This window comes from Camelus bactrianus, chromosome 4 (assembly GCF_048773025.1).
Source record: "Camelus bactrianus isolate YW-2024 breed Bactrian camel chromosome 4, ASM4877302v1, whole genome shotgun sequence".
In the NCBI taxonomy this organism is placed as follows: domain Eukaryota; kingdom Metazoa; phylum Chordata; class Mammalia; order Artiodactyla; family Camelidae; genus Camelus; species Camelus bactrianus.
In genome coordinates, this window is record NC_133542.1 from 72,786,988 (window position 1) to 72,803,900 (window position 16,913).

Sequence of the window (16,913 nt, forward strand, 5' to 3'; positions counted from 1 at the left end):
TAAGGCCCTGTGAAGATGAAGGCAGAGGTCAGAACGATGCTTCTACAAGCCAAGGAATGCCAGCAGTGGCCAGCAAGCCGCCAGAGGCTGGGAGCGGTATAGAACGGGTTCTGCCTCACAGCCCCCAGGAGGAACCAACCCTGCCGACACCTTGATCTCAGGCTTCCAGACTCCAGAGCTGGGAGACAGTAAATTGCTGCTGTTTAAGCCGTCCGGTCTGCGGGGCTTTATGGCAGCAGCCCCAGCAAACTAACATGCGTGGAGAACGAGAAACAACATGTTCTGAGTGTGCGTGATTCAGCAAGGTGGGGGCTTGGAGTTTGGAAGGGGTGGGGCTGGAGTGCAGCAGGGCCAGATCCTGCAGAATTGGGGACATTATCTGGAGGGTGGTGGGAGGGCATGAAAGCGTTTTAAGCAGAAAGAGGGTGGGATGGAATGAACTTTGTTAAATGCACACCCTGGTTACAGAGAAAGCACTGAGGGGCCGAGATGTCTTTTTGCCTCCCACTCCCTGGCTCTCTCTTCCCCTTCCGTGGGCACTTTAGGGGCTGGGCTTGGTTTATTCATCAGTGGGTTCTGGGACCTGTCCCTCATCACCCCAGCCAGAGTTTGTTGAAAGAAGAAACAAGTCAACCAGCTCCAAGTTCCCCAGCTCTTCCCCTCATCTCTCCCTTGGTTAATGGCCCTCCCAGAGCACCCTGGGGCATACTGTCTGGAGTCAGACTGCCCACAGCTGAATCCCGGCTCCATCCCCTCCCAGCTGGGCCACTGGACCACTCTGAGCTTCCATCTCTTCAATGCAAAATTGGAATCCTAATGGCTCCTATCAGTGGCAAGCACTGGCCACTGTCCACCAAATATTTCCCTTTTCCTCCCAGGTACTCCCAGCCAGACTACATTTCCAGGTGCCCCTGCAGGCACCCTGTGACAGAATTCTGGCCAATAGACTGTAGGAGAAACCTGCTGCCAGCTCTCAACCCTGGGCTGTGAATGACTGTGTGGAGCAGAGTCCCTACCTGCCACCCCTGCCCAGCATTGGACTGTGAAATGAGCTCTTACTGTTTAAGATAGTTAATCTGGTTTTATGAACACATCCCCGCATCAAGCTCTCAGGAGGGCTGAAGAGTGAATCTCTCCAAATTGCTCAGCACGGGGCTTGGTGCTTGTGAAGCTCTGGTTAATGAGTTACCATCATTGTTCTGCAGCTCCCTCCTGCTGGAGTGTGAGCCCCAAATGTTACCGAGTCCAGACTCGTTCTGCTTGCTGCACGACAGGCCAATAAATCAAGTGTTGGGTCAAGGAATAACAGCTTTTTCAGAAACGCAGCAGACTGAGATGATCGCAAACTAATGTCCTAAAGAACCGTCTTACCCAGGTCAGAATTCAGGTTCCTTTTGTATTAAAAAGGGGATGGGGCGTGGTTGGTTGTTGCAAACTTCTTGGTGTTGGAATCCTTTATTCTTGCAGCTGTCCAGGTGGGTCAGGTCATGATGTTCCTGTAAACCTACAATGAAACAAATGTTATTCTCTGTTCTGCAACTTTTTATCTCTATATGAATGGAAAAGTGTTATACCCTTAAGATCAGAGCCTTGACAATGGGCTGTCATATTTCAGGCTCTAGGCAACATTCTTTTACAAAAGGTTAAGAACCAGTATGACTCAGCACAGGAACCAGAGCACAGGGTTAGGGCTGAAGGAACAGATCTAACATGGAGTCAGGTTTGTTCTTCCCTATTACACAAGGGCCCGGCACATACTGAGTGCTCATACATACATGTCAGATGCCTTGTGTACCTGTGTCTGGCATTTGGGTCAGTGCTCCCTTCCCAGGCCTCCAGTCTCTAAGAGCTGGGCTCTCTGTCCTGTTGGGGATGCCTCGAGCTGGTGGCTCCTGGCCTCTGCAACCTTCCTCCTCTGTATAGCTGTAGACTCAGCCCTGCCTCCACGCACCGTAGAAAGTATGAGAAAGATATGCTAATAACCTCTGCAGGTTCCCCCTCACCTATGGCCATTCCTCCAAGCCCTGGCTCTGAGTTCCTATGCTGGTGTCTAAGGAACCTTCCTAGGATTTGGCTTCAGAGGGCCTGAAACCCACTATGTCATATGCCACGCTGGGCAGTTCTACCCTGCCTCCTCCCTCTAAACGTCTGTGCGAAAGATGCCAGCATCACACAGGATGGCACCTGCTAGCCAGCCCTGCCTTCCTACCATTTAGGAGCTCCTTGGGGAGCTGTGTGACTTTGGACATGCACCTTAACCTCTCTGAGCCTCAGTTTCCTCCTTTGCTGCTCCTCGGCTCAGCCTGCTCGTTACAGTGCACAGAATAAGTGCTCAACCAATGCATGGGGTCAAGACTCTGTCCACCCTTCTCATCCCAGCAGAAACTGGGAGGATGAGTCCTGAGTGCTGAGATGACGTCTCCACAGGCAGCTCAGGGCAGACCCAGGGAAGCCAAGCCCCACTGAGCCCCATCCTCCGTGTTGGGGCTGGAAGTCATTTGGCTGGGAAATCAGTTGTCCACAAGCCCGAGCCCAGTCAGAGTTGCGCTACCATGAGGGAAATTGCCCTAAATGTGAATCCACGTGCGAGCCTGGGGAAAGTGATTTGGATGCTCAGGAGCGGATAGCAGTAGTCCTTCCGTGCACAATGTTTTCAGCTTGTCTGCCTTCCAATCACTCCTAAATAATATGTTTTATTTGGTGTGACTGCTCACGGGCCCTGCTCCACCCAGCACTGGCAGCCAAAGCAAAACATTTAAAATCTCATCTGCTTTTCATTTGTAATGAACAAAATGGGTTTCAGACTCCCACAGACAGCTTGCCCAGCACTGAGAAGCAGGTCCCTGCAGGATAACTTTGGGCCAGTGACAGGCCCGTCACTGAGCAGATACCAGCACAGCTCAGAGGGAGGGACAAGAGAGGCCAGGTGGCTGGGAAGCAGTGCTTCCGGTGGCAGATCTGGGCTCAAACCTTAACTCCTCCACTCCCTGGCTGTGTGGCTGCAGTAGTGTTGCTTGTCCTCTCTAAGCCTCAACTCCTCATCCGTGGAAGGGATGATGAGGTTTTTACCAACCAGTGGTTCCCCTAGTTCTGATGTCCCCAAGAACGAACCAGCAGGGGGAGTTCTTGATTTGCTCCCCCCCGACCCCCGCCTGCCATAACAAAGGCTTCAAAAGTCAGCTTCTGTATTTGTACACTCATGTCACAGTGTTATTCACAAGGGTCAAAAGGTAGAAACAACCCAAGCGCCCACTGACAGATGAATGGATAAACAAAAGGTGGTCTACATACAGTGGAATTTTATTCAGCCTTGAAAAGGAGGGAAATTCTGACACTTGCTACAACATGGATGAATCTTGAAGACATTATGCCAAGTGAAATAAGCCAGACACAAAAGGACAAATATTGTGTGATTCCACTTATATGAGGTTCCTAGAGAAGTCAAATATTAATACAGACAGCAAGTAGAATGGTGGTGACCAGAGGTTGAGGGGACGTAAGAATGGGGAGCTAGTAGAGTTTAATGAGTCAGAGTTTCAGATTTGCAAGATGAAAAAAACTTCTAAAGATGGACGGTGGTGATGGTTATACAACAATGTGTTGTACTTAATGGCACTGAACTGCACAGTTAAGAATGGTTAGAATAGTAAATTTTATGTTATGAATATTTTACTACAATTAAATTTTGAGTAAAGAAAACTCAGCTTCCAAAAAAAACCTAAAAAGGAAGAAAAGAGAAAAATTAATATAAACATTAGGAATGGGAAAGGGAATACAATCATGGGGGAGATTTCAAAAAATAACAGAGGATCACATGTATAGGTCTGGCTAGTAAAACTGAAAATCTGGATGGGATGAATGATATACAATTTCCAAGACATTCTATAATTACTAAAATTGACTTGAAAAGAAGTGGAAAACCAAATTATACATCAACTATGGAAGAGATAGACAATCTTCTCAAAGAATTCCCTCCCCAAAGAAAGTCTCCGGGCCCTGATAGTTTTACGTCTGGATTATTTCATACATCCATGGAACAGGTAATCTCAAGATTCAGACTCTTCCCCAGCAGAGAAAAGATGGAATCTTCCCAATGTGTCTTATGAAATTTGCACAACCTCGTTGCTGAGTGGTAACAGAGCACAGAAAAAGAAAACCACAGGCTACTTCTCTGATGAATATAGATGCAAAAGTCATGGGTTAAATTCTGGCAATATTTTTTATTTGAAGTATAGTCAGTTTACAACATTGTGTCAATTTCTGGTGTGCAGCATGTTTCAGTCATAATATACATACATATATTCCTTTTCATATTCTTTTTCGTTATAGGTTGCTACAAGATATTGAGTATAGTTCCTTGTACTATACAGTAGAAATTGTTGTTTACCTATTTTATATATAGTAGTTAGTATCTGCAAATCCTGAACTTCCAATTTATCCCTCTCCACTATTTCCCCGCTGGTAACCATAAGTTTGTTTTCTGTCTGTGAGTCTGTTTCTGTTTTGTAAATGAGTTCATTTGTGTCTCCCCCCGCCACCCCAGTTTCCGGATACAAGTGGTATCATATGGCATTTTTCTTTCTCTTTCTGGCTTACTTCACTTAGAATAACAATCTCCAAGTCCATCCATGTTGCTGCAAATGGCATTATTTTAATTTTTTTATGGCTGAGTAGTATTTCATGGTATAAACATACCACAGCTTCTTTATCCAGTCCTCTGTTGATGGACATTTAGGCTGTTTCCACATTTCAGCTATTGTAAATAGTGCTGCTATGAACGGTGGGGTGCATGTGTCTTTTTGAATCAGAGTTTCCTCCGGATATATGAAATTCTGGCAATTTTAATCCACCCATATATTATTGTCACAAAATCAGAGTTTGGCAACCACCATTTCTATCTTTCCTTTAATAACATGCTCTGTGTGTGCATCAGGAATTCATCTTCAAAAAATTGTTCAAATGTCCAGCGCTTTTATGTAGAATGCAGGGGAGGAATATAAAAATATGAGCCATAAATTATGTGCGATAGCACATCTCTTGTAGACACAGGCACTGCATGAAAGTCCCTTACTGTTTAGAGATAAAGCCAAAGCTGCAAAAATAAACCAGAAAGACTTAGAGAAGTGTCTCTTCATAGACATTAAATGCTAAAATCTCACAACAGAAGCAGAGGTTTTATGGGCCAGGCTGTCTCAGAGAAGTCTTCATTCATTTACTCGTACATTTATTTATTCACACATGGATCGTAAGTGAGCGCCCACTCATTTTCCTTCCCTAAAAATAATCCCTGAGAACTTACTGTGTGCTGGGCACTGTTCCAGGCACACAGCTGCAGTGCAGACAAGACAGGCAAAGCCCCTGCCTTCAAGATTCCAGCCGGATGCCAGAGGCAGGGCAGCGAGCTGGGCATCAGGAGGGTACCAGGGATGGAAGGCCCACTTCTAGCCCATCCAGAGCCTCTGGTTTGGTTGGGGAGACAGATGTGGCGGTGAATATACAAAGCCCATCTTGGAATGTGACCTTGGTCTGCTTCCTGCTTTCATGACATTGGACAGGAATTGCAAGGGATGGGAAGAGGGAGGTTCTGGGATGCATCTGTGGACAAGCTGGTCCCTGTACATTGACGTGTGGCCCCACACGTGCAACACGTTAATGTCACAAAACAACTTGTCTGTGTCCGGGACTTCTCATGGTCCTCACAAGATTCTGAAAGCAGCACTGGGCTCCATGAAGGCAGAGAGTTCAAGTTCAAGTCCCAGCTTCACCACTGAGCTGCCACTGTCTGGCCGGCCCCTCCCCACACAGCCCCCTCCACACGTCATCCACAGACCGTTCCCAAGCATGTCCACGGGCTTCCTTCCACGCTCTGTCCGAGAGAGTGTGCTCAGCCCACGTGAGAGGCAAACCAGAAACCAACGAGGGGCAGGAGTTGGGCAGTTCTGAGGAGGTAGGACCCCGCTCAGTTGCTTAAAGGACCCCCAGAAAATTTGAGCCCTTCTTTCCCCCAGTCTAGTTCCTATTGCTGCAAAACAAACCACCAGAAAATGTAGTGGGACCAAACAGCCAGTTTATTATGCCTGCAGATTTATGGATCAGAAATTCAGACAGAGCACGTAGGGGAAGGTTTGACTCTATTCCATGAAATCTGGGACTCTAGATATGAAAGGGTCAGTATCGAGAGGACTGGGGAGACTTCAACGCCCGGGGACGGGAATCATCTGGAGGTGTCATTACTCACATGTCTGTCACTGAGCTCAGCTGGGGCAGTTGACAGAAGAGCCTCCCCGTGGCTTCTCTTGGTAGCTTGGGCTTCCTCAGAGAAGTCCCGCTTCTTATAGGGCAGCTCAGGGCTGCGAGAGCAAGTCTCCCAGTGGACCAGGTAGGAAGCTGCAGTCCTCATATGACCTCACCTCGGAATTCACAGCGTCACTGCTACTTTACTATATTGGCGGAGATAGTGAAGAAGACCTCACCTTTTTATGGAAATTTGTGGCCATTTAAAAAACCACCCAACCCAGCTGCTCCTCCTGCCCTGGTCTCGGGGCTACCCCCCCATCAACAACTTCTTGCGCCCAGATCCTTGTCTCGGGATCTGTTTCTAGGGGCAATTCAGCTGCTTACTAACTGTGTAAGTCCCTTCCCGCTCCAAGCTTCCGTTTCCTCATCTGTAAAATGTGGATAGTAATGGCCCCTCCTCCAAGAGTAAGTATGAGGATTAATAAGAGCGTGACTACTTTTATGAGCTTGGCCAGAGCCAGCCCTTTTAATGGAGCCCATATCTGTTCAAAAGGAATTGATGATACTCCACTGGTGGGTCCTGTGTCCCAAATATCACCTGCAGCTGGCTGGCCGCTCCCTTAAGGATAATAGCAGGCGGCCAACCCAATGGTGGCTGGGGGAAGGGGCTAAGGTTATGGCTTGGGAATATGAGAGGATGTGAGCAATTGCATCTTCCAAAGATAATTGCAACAATGTCTCCCACCCCCACGTGGAGAGACCACATGAGAGGACCTGTGACTTCACATGAGAGCGGGATGCTCAGTTAGCCCTGAGTGCTGCCAGATCCACCCACCACCCAACAGTGGCTTCTGCCCCTGCCCTGCTGGTCCAGCTCGTCATCTTCTGACTGCAGCACCATGCACAAGAGACCCCCTCAAGCCAGAAACATCCAGCTGAGCCTTTCCCAAATCCCTGATCTACATGAGCAAAACAAAATGGTGGTTTAAAAACGGTAACATTTGGGGCAATTTGTTATTTAGCAGGAGTAACCAGAGCACAGATTAAGAGGCTGTTCTGTAGCAGGGAAACTGGTTAACAAAATCTTCTCTCCCTTAGTTTGCTGCTGTCTCTCATTGAGACAGACAATCATGCCTGCAGGAACTGAGAGGAGGTCAGCCCTGATACACCATGATTTCCCAGCCCTTTTACTCAATGCAGTATGGTCCCAAAAGCCATGGCTTTTCAGCCTCCAAAGGCTTAAAGTGTGCTGGATCATTTGATGCCCCTTCAATCTCTTGCTAAGAGCTGGACACCAGAGTTTAGCAATCTGGACCACCTCCATCTGGCTTTCCAAAGGGAATCCCCTCAGCCCCTTGGCACTCCTGTGAGGGGGAGCTGCTGCAGGACTAGGGATGGGCAGAATCTGCCTGTGTCTCTTGAAGGACCATGTTACCTGTGTGAGCCCAGGTCAGGACTGACTTGCCCTCAGGACACCTCCGCCCATTCTCAGGACCTTCAGACAACAGAGGCAGACCTGGTTGGGAGGGGGGCACCTTCTATGTTGTGCTACCTGCCCTGTCCTTGCCTTGGTCTCTGCTGCAGAGTGGAGGTACTCAGTTTGGTCGCTCATTCCTTAAGGCCCAACCTGTTGCCCCATTGGTGATGCCAACCCCAAGAACAGGCACTTCTGAGCATCCTCTTGCCATTTTTGCCAGAGTACTCTGTATGCATCCCACATGCATTCCAGAGCAGCCCTGGGACATGGCCATTTTCCAGGAGAGGACCCTGGGCTCAATCAGAGACTTAAGGGGCTTGTTCAAGGTGACCCAGTTACTCAGTGGCAGAGCTGGGATTGGGGACAGGCCTGACTCCAGAACCTGTGTTCCCAGCCATTGGGCTTAGGTGGGCATCTGGCAGCTCAGGACCCTCGGGGTTCTTGAGGCTTCACCCCACAGTGCTCCTAGCACCTCTTTTCTCTGCCCTGTCTCCCTTTCTCCTCCTTCTGCCTCACCCCCGCCCCCCTAAGTCTCCTAACATTCTTGGAATGTAAGGGAGTCTGAGTAGCAGAGGAAACTTTTTAGCAGAAGGCGTAACGTTGTAGTTGAAAGTTGAGGCTGTGAAGTCCAAAAGACCTGGCCCTGAAATTCAAGTACTAACCATATACTAACCTTGCACTAACCATGGTCAAATCCCCTTAGCTCTCTGAGCCTCGGGTTCCTCATCTGTAAAATGGGAATAATTAATAGTACCCAACTCATGAGGTCATAAAACTTAAATAGGTAATATAGGTAAAGAGTTTAACACAAAGCTGCCCCTAGCTCAACAAACCTTACCTGACATCATTGTCACCACCATCACCATTATCACTCTTCTTGATGAGGATGGATGACAGGCAAATGTTAATCTCTAACCTACATTTTTCACGCAGTTTGATGTTTTCACTTTGCACTAAAGAATAAGATCTTTTCTAAAAATCGATTTTTAATTACATGAACAATGCACAAATACATACTACTTGTTTGTTTTTTTTTTAAAAAACTACCATTTTAGGTAAGACGAAAATCTCTTTTGACTACCTGTCCCGTAGGCTCCCGCAACTCCTCACCCCCTCCCACCTCCCCACCTCATCCTTCTCCATCCTTCTCCAAAGGCAACCTCTATTATCATTTTGTCGTCTCTGCCTCAGGCTTTTTTCCTATGCATTTGCAAGTACGTGTACATATCCTTTGAAATAAACTGAGTGGTTTGTGTGTACATTTAATTTGTTTTTACATAAAGGGATCAGACTGACCATGCCTTTCTACTACTTGCTTTTTTTGCTCAGTGACACCTGTTTTGATTTACTAATGTCAGCGAGAAAGGAAGGAGGAAGAGGATCCCAGGTCTGGAAGCCAGGCAGACTTCAGGACCAAAGCCTGCAACTCATGGACTAGTTCATCCACCGGCGCACTTGAACTTGCTGGGCTCATCTTTGCCCTCCCTGTGGCTTATCTATTTTATCTTTACAAACAAACCACAATTGTTCTCTGTCTGAATCACCTGCAAGCCTCAGGTTCTAAAACATGAAAACATCCTTCTCTCCCCACGCAGCTGAGCCAGACTATCCATCAGACCCTGTCAGTGGGAGAGAGACTTTCTGTGTGTTTATTTCTTCTTTTCAAGATTAGGAAAAGACAGCACAGGGGCTGTGGCTGTCAGGCCCAGGCCCGTGGTCAAGACCTCTTTTCTGGAGCCCCAGGTCTTTGGAAGCTGTGAGAATCAACAAGGAAAAAACCAGAAAGTTACGTGTCCCTGCGAAGCATGGAACATGCACCCGAATGTCACAAAAGCAGCCTGTGATTCAGCCTGGAGCCAGACCTCATCCCAGACATTGGGGTGAGAAAAGATAACCCACAACCTGGCCTTTAGGACTTTTTGACCCTTGAGGCAATCCCGGACACTAATTTTATCTCAGAGATGAAATACCCAAAATGCAGCTAGGTTCCTTCCTGCTGCCACATGGGTAGAATTGTCTTTGGAAACTTCGCATCTTTCCTGCTTCAGGGCAGCCTCGTTCTAGTGAAGCAGTCATTGTTCCTCTCCCTGGCCTCCAGGTCCAGGGCTGAGCCAAGCACAACAGCCAAGCTGCAGAGCAAAGCTGGTGTTCCCAAGACAGACATGGACCAGAAGCGGGATACTTACAAGATGGGCGAGGGGACCCTGCCTGCCTGCCTCTCTCCCTTCCAGATACACCCAGGCTCAGCTAGATTCAGCATGCATGTGCGCACGCGCGCGCGCGCGCACACACACACACACACACACACACACACACACACACACACACAAACACACACACACACACACACACTCACTTTTAACTCTATTCCTAATTTGTGGGACAAAATTCTCAAGATTTAGAATCTCTAGAAATCTCCACGTAACAAATGGAGCATATGTTTTGCCAGTAACTTTTTTTCCTTCGTAGGAAAAGCATCTCAGCCCCCGTGCCTAGTTGACTCAGGGCGGCGTTCATTACTGCTGCCACCACCACTCCAGCCTGTTTCTATCTCCTGGCTCATGTCTCTCTCTAGTCATAGATACCAATTGTCGGCTTTCTTTATGGTTTTGTTATCATCTTGTGTTCTTTGCAACTCTTTTCTGGATTCCATTCCAGCCCCCATTCTAGCTATCTTTTTCCTGATACTTCTTGGTGAGGATAGATTATTAAAGGCAAGGACCTTTCAGAGACCATCCCTCAATAATCCAGCCACAGAAAGAGCCTTTGTTGGAAGGATGGATGGGCGGATGGGAGGACAGATGGATGGATGGGTGGGCAGGTAGATGGATAGATGGTTAGATGGATGGATCCCTAGCAGTCATTATTTACTCTCTATGCAGAAGGAAAAGAAGCAGTTTTATAAGCAACTGTATTGTTTTGTGTTGGTCTAGCCAGGGAAGAAGATAAGTCTGTCCAACGCTTAGCTAAGGTTGAGGGAGGATGGATATGTCCAGCAGGGCACACATATCCTTAAACGCTGTGTGAGCGTGACCCATTTGGAGTCATCCTCTTTCAGCCAAATCTGTTTCTTCTCCCACACCCTTGAGCTGTTTCTGTGCCACTATTTTTAGTGGACTAGAGTTGTTTATCCCCATTACATCCATTTTTCTTCTGGTAACAGCTGTATTTGCCTTCATCCCTTCACTCACTCTCCAGATCTACGGCTCTGAGATCTCAGAACTCTGTGCCTGAGCTCTATGGCTCAGCTTCCTCCCCCAAAGATGGCTTCTGTAATCTTTTTTTCCCCAGCATATTATTGTGAAATCTTCAAGCAGAGCAAAATCAAAAGAATTGAATAGTGAACATCCATTAGCCCATCACCTACATTCTATTATTTTACTAAGTTTACCTCATCGCATGTCTATTGATCTATCTGTTCCTCCACCAAGCAATTAATCCATCTTATTTTTGTTGCATTTCGAAGTAAATCGCAGACATCAGTACATTTCCTCCTAAATGTGTATCGTTGAATAGAGTACATTTGTTTACATGTTTTTTCTTTCATTATAAAATTTGCATACAAAAAAATACACCGTCTTGACAGTGCTGAGTTTTGTATGTTCTGTGCAGTTCAAATGTCTGTCAGTATATAGAACAGTACCGTTATCATTACCCCAGAAAATATCCTTTGTGCCCCTTTCCAGTCTATCTCCATCCTCAGCTTTCAGAGGTGACTACTGTTCTAATTTTTCCACTTGGGCTGTTTCCAATCTTAAAGTTGCTATGACAATTACCATACAACTTTTTTAATGGATACATGTTATCATTTCTCTTAGGTAAACATGGACGAGTGGGATTGCTAGGTTAACTAGTGGGTACGTTTTTAGTTTATTAAGAGACTTCTACTCCTTTTTATAAGTGGTTGTACCATTTTACATTCCCAAGAACCATGTGTGAGCATTCCAGTTGCTCCATACCTTGTCAAATCCAGTATCTTTTTAGTTTTAGTTTTAGCCATTCAGGTGGGTGTGCAGTGATTTTAGTTTGTATTTGCCTCATGACTAGCAACGTTGAGCACATTTTCTTGTGCTTATTGGCTATTTATTCGTCTTCCTTTGTGATGTGCCTAAATTCCCACCCTCATTTCATTGGGTTGTTTGTCTTTTTATTATTGTGTTGTAGGAGTTTTTATATATGATAGATACTAGTCCTTTGTCAGATACATGTTTTGCAAATACTTTCTCCCAGTCTGTGGCTTGCTTTTCTATTTTTCTTTCTTGTTTTTTTTTTTTTTTAAGTTTGAGCAAAAATTGGCTTCAGTTGGGCAGCGCCAGACCAGAAGTGGTTAGGAACTCTCCTGCCTTTCCATTTTCTTAATTGTGAGTTTTATGAGCATGTAATCAGGACCTACGCTAACTAGTAAATCTCATTGCCATGGCCACAAGATTATTTCAGGCATGGGTACATAACCCAGTCAAGCCAGCGAGTCACTTTTGAGGAATGCTGGGACAAAAACAGATGCTCTTTGTGGCTGGATATGCGCCTGAGGGGATGTCTCTCTTGCCATGTTATGGAGAGACCCATCCTGAGAATGGATTCAAGCCAGGGAAGTGGAGCCCAGAGACAGAAACCAGGCCTCAGTGACATGAAGTCCTTACATCAGATGCCAGGTCAAATTTGTCCAGACCCCACATTTTCTTGCCTTTAGTCCTTTGCTCATGCTGCTCATTTCACCACGAATGTCCTTCTGCCACAGCTCCAACTGTTCATCTGAGATGCTACTTTATCAGATTTTCTCTTACTTCTATAAATTTCTCTGAACTCCTCCTGAAGTGACTTCCTCTTCACTGGGAGTTATTGTTGGCGTCTATTAGCATATGTTTAAAACCGTGTATTACTATTATGCTTTTTTAAATACATAAAACTCTAAGCTCCTTTGTGCCTGTGTCTGATCTTGGAATTATTCACATAATATATTCTCTGAGAATATTAACTGGTAGAGATTTCTTGATGTGGGAACACGGGGAACCTTAATTTTCCATATGGGACTATTTATGAAAAGCAGGTGTTGCTTTTGTGTTCAGGAAAAAAATTTTAAAAACTCATTGAAGGAAGCATTAACAACCGAGTGTATTTAGTAGCTTTAATTCCACTCCCAGAGTTCTACAGGGATGCAAGCAAGGCTGTATTTCCCCTTTTGATTATCTCCCCACCTGCTCTCCTCCTCTTTACTCTGTTTTATTTCCCCTTGAATTCTCTTCCCTCCCAAAGCCCAAAACAACAATCAGGGATGGCTAAGGTAGCCAGACTGGTACATAAGGAACGTGATCTTTTATGGGTCTGTTTTTGCTACTCCTTGAGTGACCAACTCATCTCAGTTTTCCCTAGGACTTTCCTGGTTTTAGCACTGAAGTCCCACAACCCAAGAAACTTCATTCCCGGCAGACTTGAATGGTTGATCATCCTCCCCACTCCCCCAAACCCATCAGTCTTATTTCATTACACAGAAGAGAAGAGTTCATTGGTTCCTGTGGTGGGCGGAATTCTAAGATGGCCAAGCTCCAGTCCCCCGGTGTAGACACCCTATATAAACGTAGAGGAGATCTGGGAATATAATGGGATTCCTATGATTAGGTTACAAATCAGTTGACTTTGTGTTAATCAAAATGGAGATTATCCTGGATGGGCCTGACCTAATCAAGTGAGGCTTTCAAAGATGACTTGAGTGGTGCACTCCTGCCAGTCATGATCATCCAGCTTCCATGACCTCTACAACCACAAAGAAGTAAATTCAAAAACCAAGTGAGCTTGGACCCCAAGGCTCAGATAAGATCTCAGCCCCAGCGAACACATTGATTTCAGCCTTCTGAAACCCCAAGGAGCCCAGCTACACTGTGACATGACTTCTGACCTACAGAACTGTGGGGTAATATATTAGTTTTATGCTGCTAAATTTGCGATCCCTAGTTACACAACAATAGAAAACTAATACCATCCCATAAAGGGCATTCTTCCATATAAGAGAAAGCTAGGTGGCTGTGGCAAGTTTCTCAGCCCATCTGAACCTTGGTTTCCTTATCTTTAGAATAGAGAGGCCCATCTCCTAGTGCTGAGAGAGCCCTCAAGGGACTTATTTTCCTGAAGAGCTAGTATTTACACATCCTCCAAAGAGAATGTGAATTGAAATTCAAGTTCATTGAAAGCACGGACTCAGAGAGATATCAGCACACCTATGTTCATTGCAACATTATTCACAATAGCCAAAAGGTGGAAGTAACCCAAGTGTCTGACAGAAGAATACATAAGCAAAATGTGGTATATACATATGTGACATTGTGATTATAAAAAGAAATACATATTTGATCTTTGTCCATTTCTGGCACCCTTTGGATTTCCTAAGTGATGAGAAAGATGTCTTTTGTTATGTTGAGTGGTGAGTTTTATACTGCACCTCCTGATGGGGACTGACTGCCAGGAGAACCGGTCATAATTTTAGAGGGTTAGAACTTTCAGTCCCAATCCCCTGACCTCTGATGTGGAACAGGGGGCTGGAGGCTGAATTGATCACTCATGGCCAGTGATTTAATCAATCATGCCACTGTAATAAAGCCTCTATAAACACTCAAAGGACAGGGTTTGGAGAGCATCTGGATTGGTGAATAGATGGAGAATTGAGGAGAGAACATGGACACTCCATGCCCTGTCCCCAAACCTTGCCCAGTGCATCTCTCCCATTTGGCTGTTCCTAAGTCATACCCTTTTATAGTAAACCTGTGATCTAGTATATAAAATGTTTCTCCAAGTTCTGTGAGCCACTCTAGCAAATTAACCAAACCTAAAGAGTCATTGGAGCCACCACTGTATAGCTGGTGGGTCATAAGCCCAGGTGACAACCTGGACTTGCAATTGGCATCTGAAGTGGGAGGTGGGACAGTCTTGGGGGGACAGAGCCCTTAACCTGCGGCATGTGACACTATCTCCCTGGAGATAGTTGAATTGATACCCAACTGATGACCAGAGCAGTGCTTGTAGGTGTGGGGAACCCCCTGCCCCACCTCCACACATATTCGAACTGGTGATCAGAATCATTAACATACAATGGAATATTATTTATCTTTAATAGGAAGGAAATTCTGACACATGCTGCAACATGGATGAACCATTAAGACAGCATGCTCAGTGAAATAAGCCAGTCATAAAAGGACAAATATTGTATGATTTCATCTATATGAGGTACCTAAAGTAGTCAAATTCAGAAACAGAAAGTAAAGTGGAGGTTTCCAAGGCCTGGGAGAGGGGGAAACAGGGAATTAGTGTTTAATGGGTATAGAGTTTCAGTTTGAGAAGATGAGAGAAGTTCTGGAGAGGGACAGTGGTGACAGTTCACAGCAGTGTAAATGTAACAAATGCCACTGGACTTTACACTTTAAAATGGTTTAGGTAATAATTTTACCACAATATAAAAATTAAATTTTAAATATTCATTTAAATTTTTTGACTCATTAGATTTCAAAAAAATAAAAATGATAATACCAAGTGTCTGCAAAGACAAGGAGTGACAAGATTTCATCTGCAGCTGGTGGGATGTGTGTCCGCTTTGGAGACGTTGCCCCCATTGGAGAGCAATTGGACTTTATCTAGTAAAACTGAGGTAGCATATTCCTTACCATCCTCACCCCCTCCCTCCACCCAACAACTTCACCCCAGGTGAAGTTATCCTAAAGAATCTGCCAAATACTATACAAGGAGACAAGTTTAAGAACATTTGTTGCAACATCATTTTGTAACAGAGAAAAAAATGGGAATAATCTAAATGGTGATCCACAGGAGAAAGAATACATAATTTCTGGTTTATTCATATAGTGGAATAATAGAGTGAAAGTGACTGAAATATGGCTAAATATGTGACCTTGGATAAACCTCAAAAATGTGGGGCCCCAAAATAAAAAGACAAATGACAGAAGGATATATAGAACATGATACCATTTATACAATGTTTAAAAGCATTATACACACACACACACACACACACACACACACACACACACACAATACAGCATCCATTAGAATGCAGATCGTCAGGTTCAGGACTCAGTTACCACTTGAGAGGGAAGGAGTAGACCAGGATCGTGGAGGGCTACACAGGGATCTTCACTAGTAACTGCAGTGCTGACTTCTGATGTTGGCATTGGATACATGGCTGTCCATTATGTTACTCTACATGCTTTTTGTATGCCTGAAATATTTCATAATAAAAAATACAGCAGGGATTAAAAGAATATGACAGGACATTGCCCAAAAGATCTGCTCATTAATTGATAGGAATCATTGTTCATTGAACACATGCTATGTGCTTAATGCTGGAAACACAATGACAAACAAAATGGACGCAGTGCTGCTGTCTCCAAAGCTGATGGTCTTGTAGGGGAGACAACTATCAATCAGATAATCAGGTGAATGAATGTATAAGTTAAACTAAAATAGGTGATTTCCAGGAAGGAGACTGAGAGAGTTTTCCATGGGGAATCTAACTGGCTCAAGAGGAACAACTTAAAAACGCCAGCATTGAAGAGATGCCCAACAGACAATCCAGCTGGACCATTCTCCATTGAAGCCCACAGTCAACAATCCTCACCCATACACAACTTTTAATCAGCTGCACAGAAACATGAACAACCCCAAACATATGAGGAAAGTCTGTAACATGAAAGATAGGAACCAGAAAGCCTATACACTTAGATATGTGTATATATGTATGTATGTGTGCATAGTGTATTTTGTGTACACATACACAAAATAACAGTGACCTGCAAGCAACATGAACTGTGCAGTTTAAAAAAAAAAATCTTTATCATCCTCACAGAGATACTGGAAGGTATTCCATCCACAAAACAAGTATAGAATGCTACTTTTTAAAGAAAGGACTGTTGGGAGAACAAAGAAGAGCTCTTAGGAATTAAAAACATGACAGCATGAATGAAAAACTCTACAGAAGGACTGGAAGATCAAATTGGGGGAGTACCTCCAGAAATAAGAGCAAAAGACAAAGAGATGGGAAAAAGAAAATATAGGACAATTAGAGGATCAGTAGAGGAGGTCCAGTATCCAAATAATAGAAGTTCTAGAAAGATGAATAGAGGAAATGATGGGGGATATCTTCAATGAAATAATTCAAGATAATATCTCAGAGTTGAAGGATATTAATTTCCACATCAAA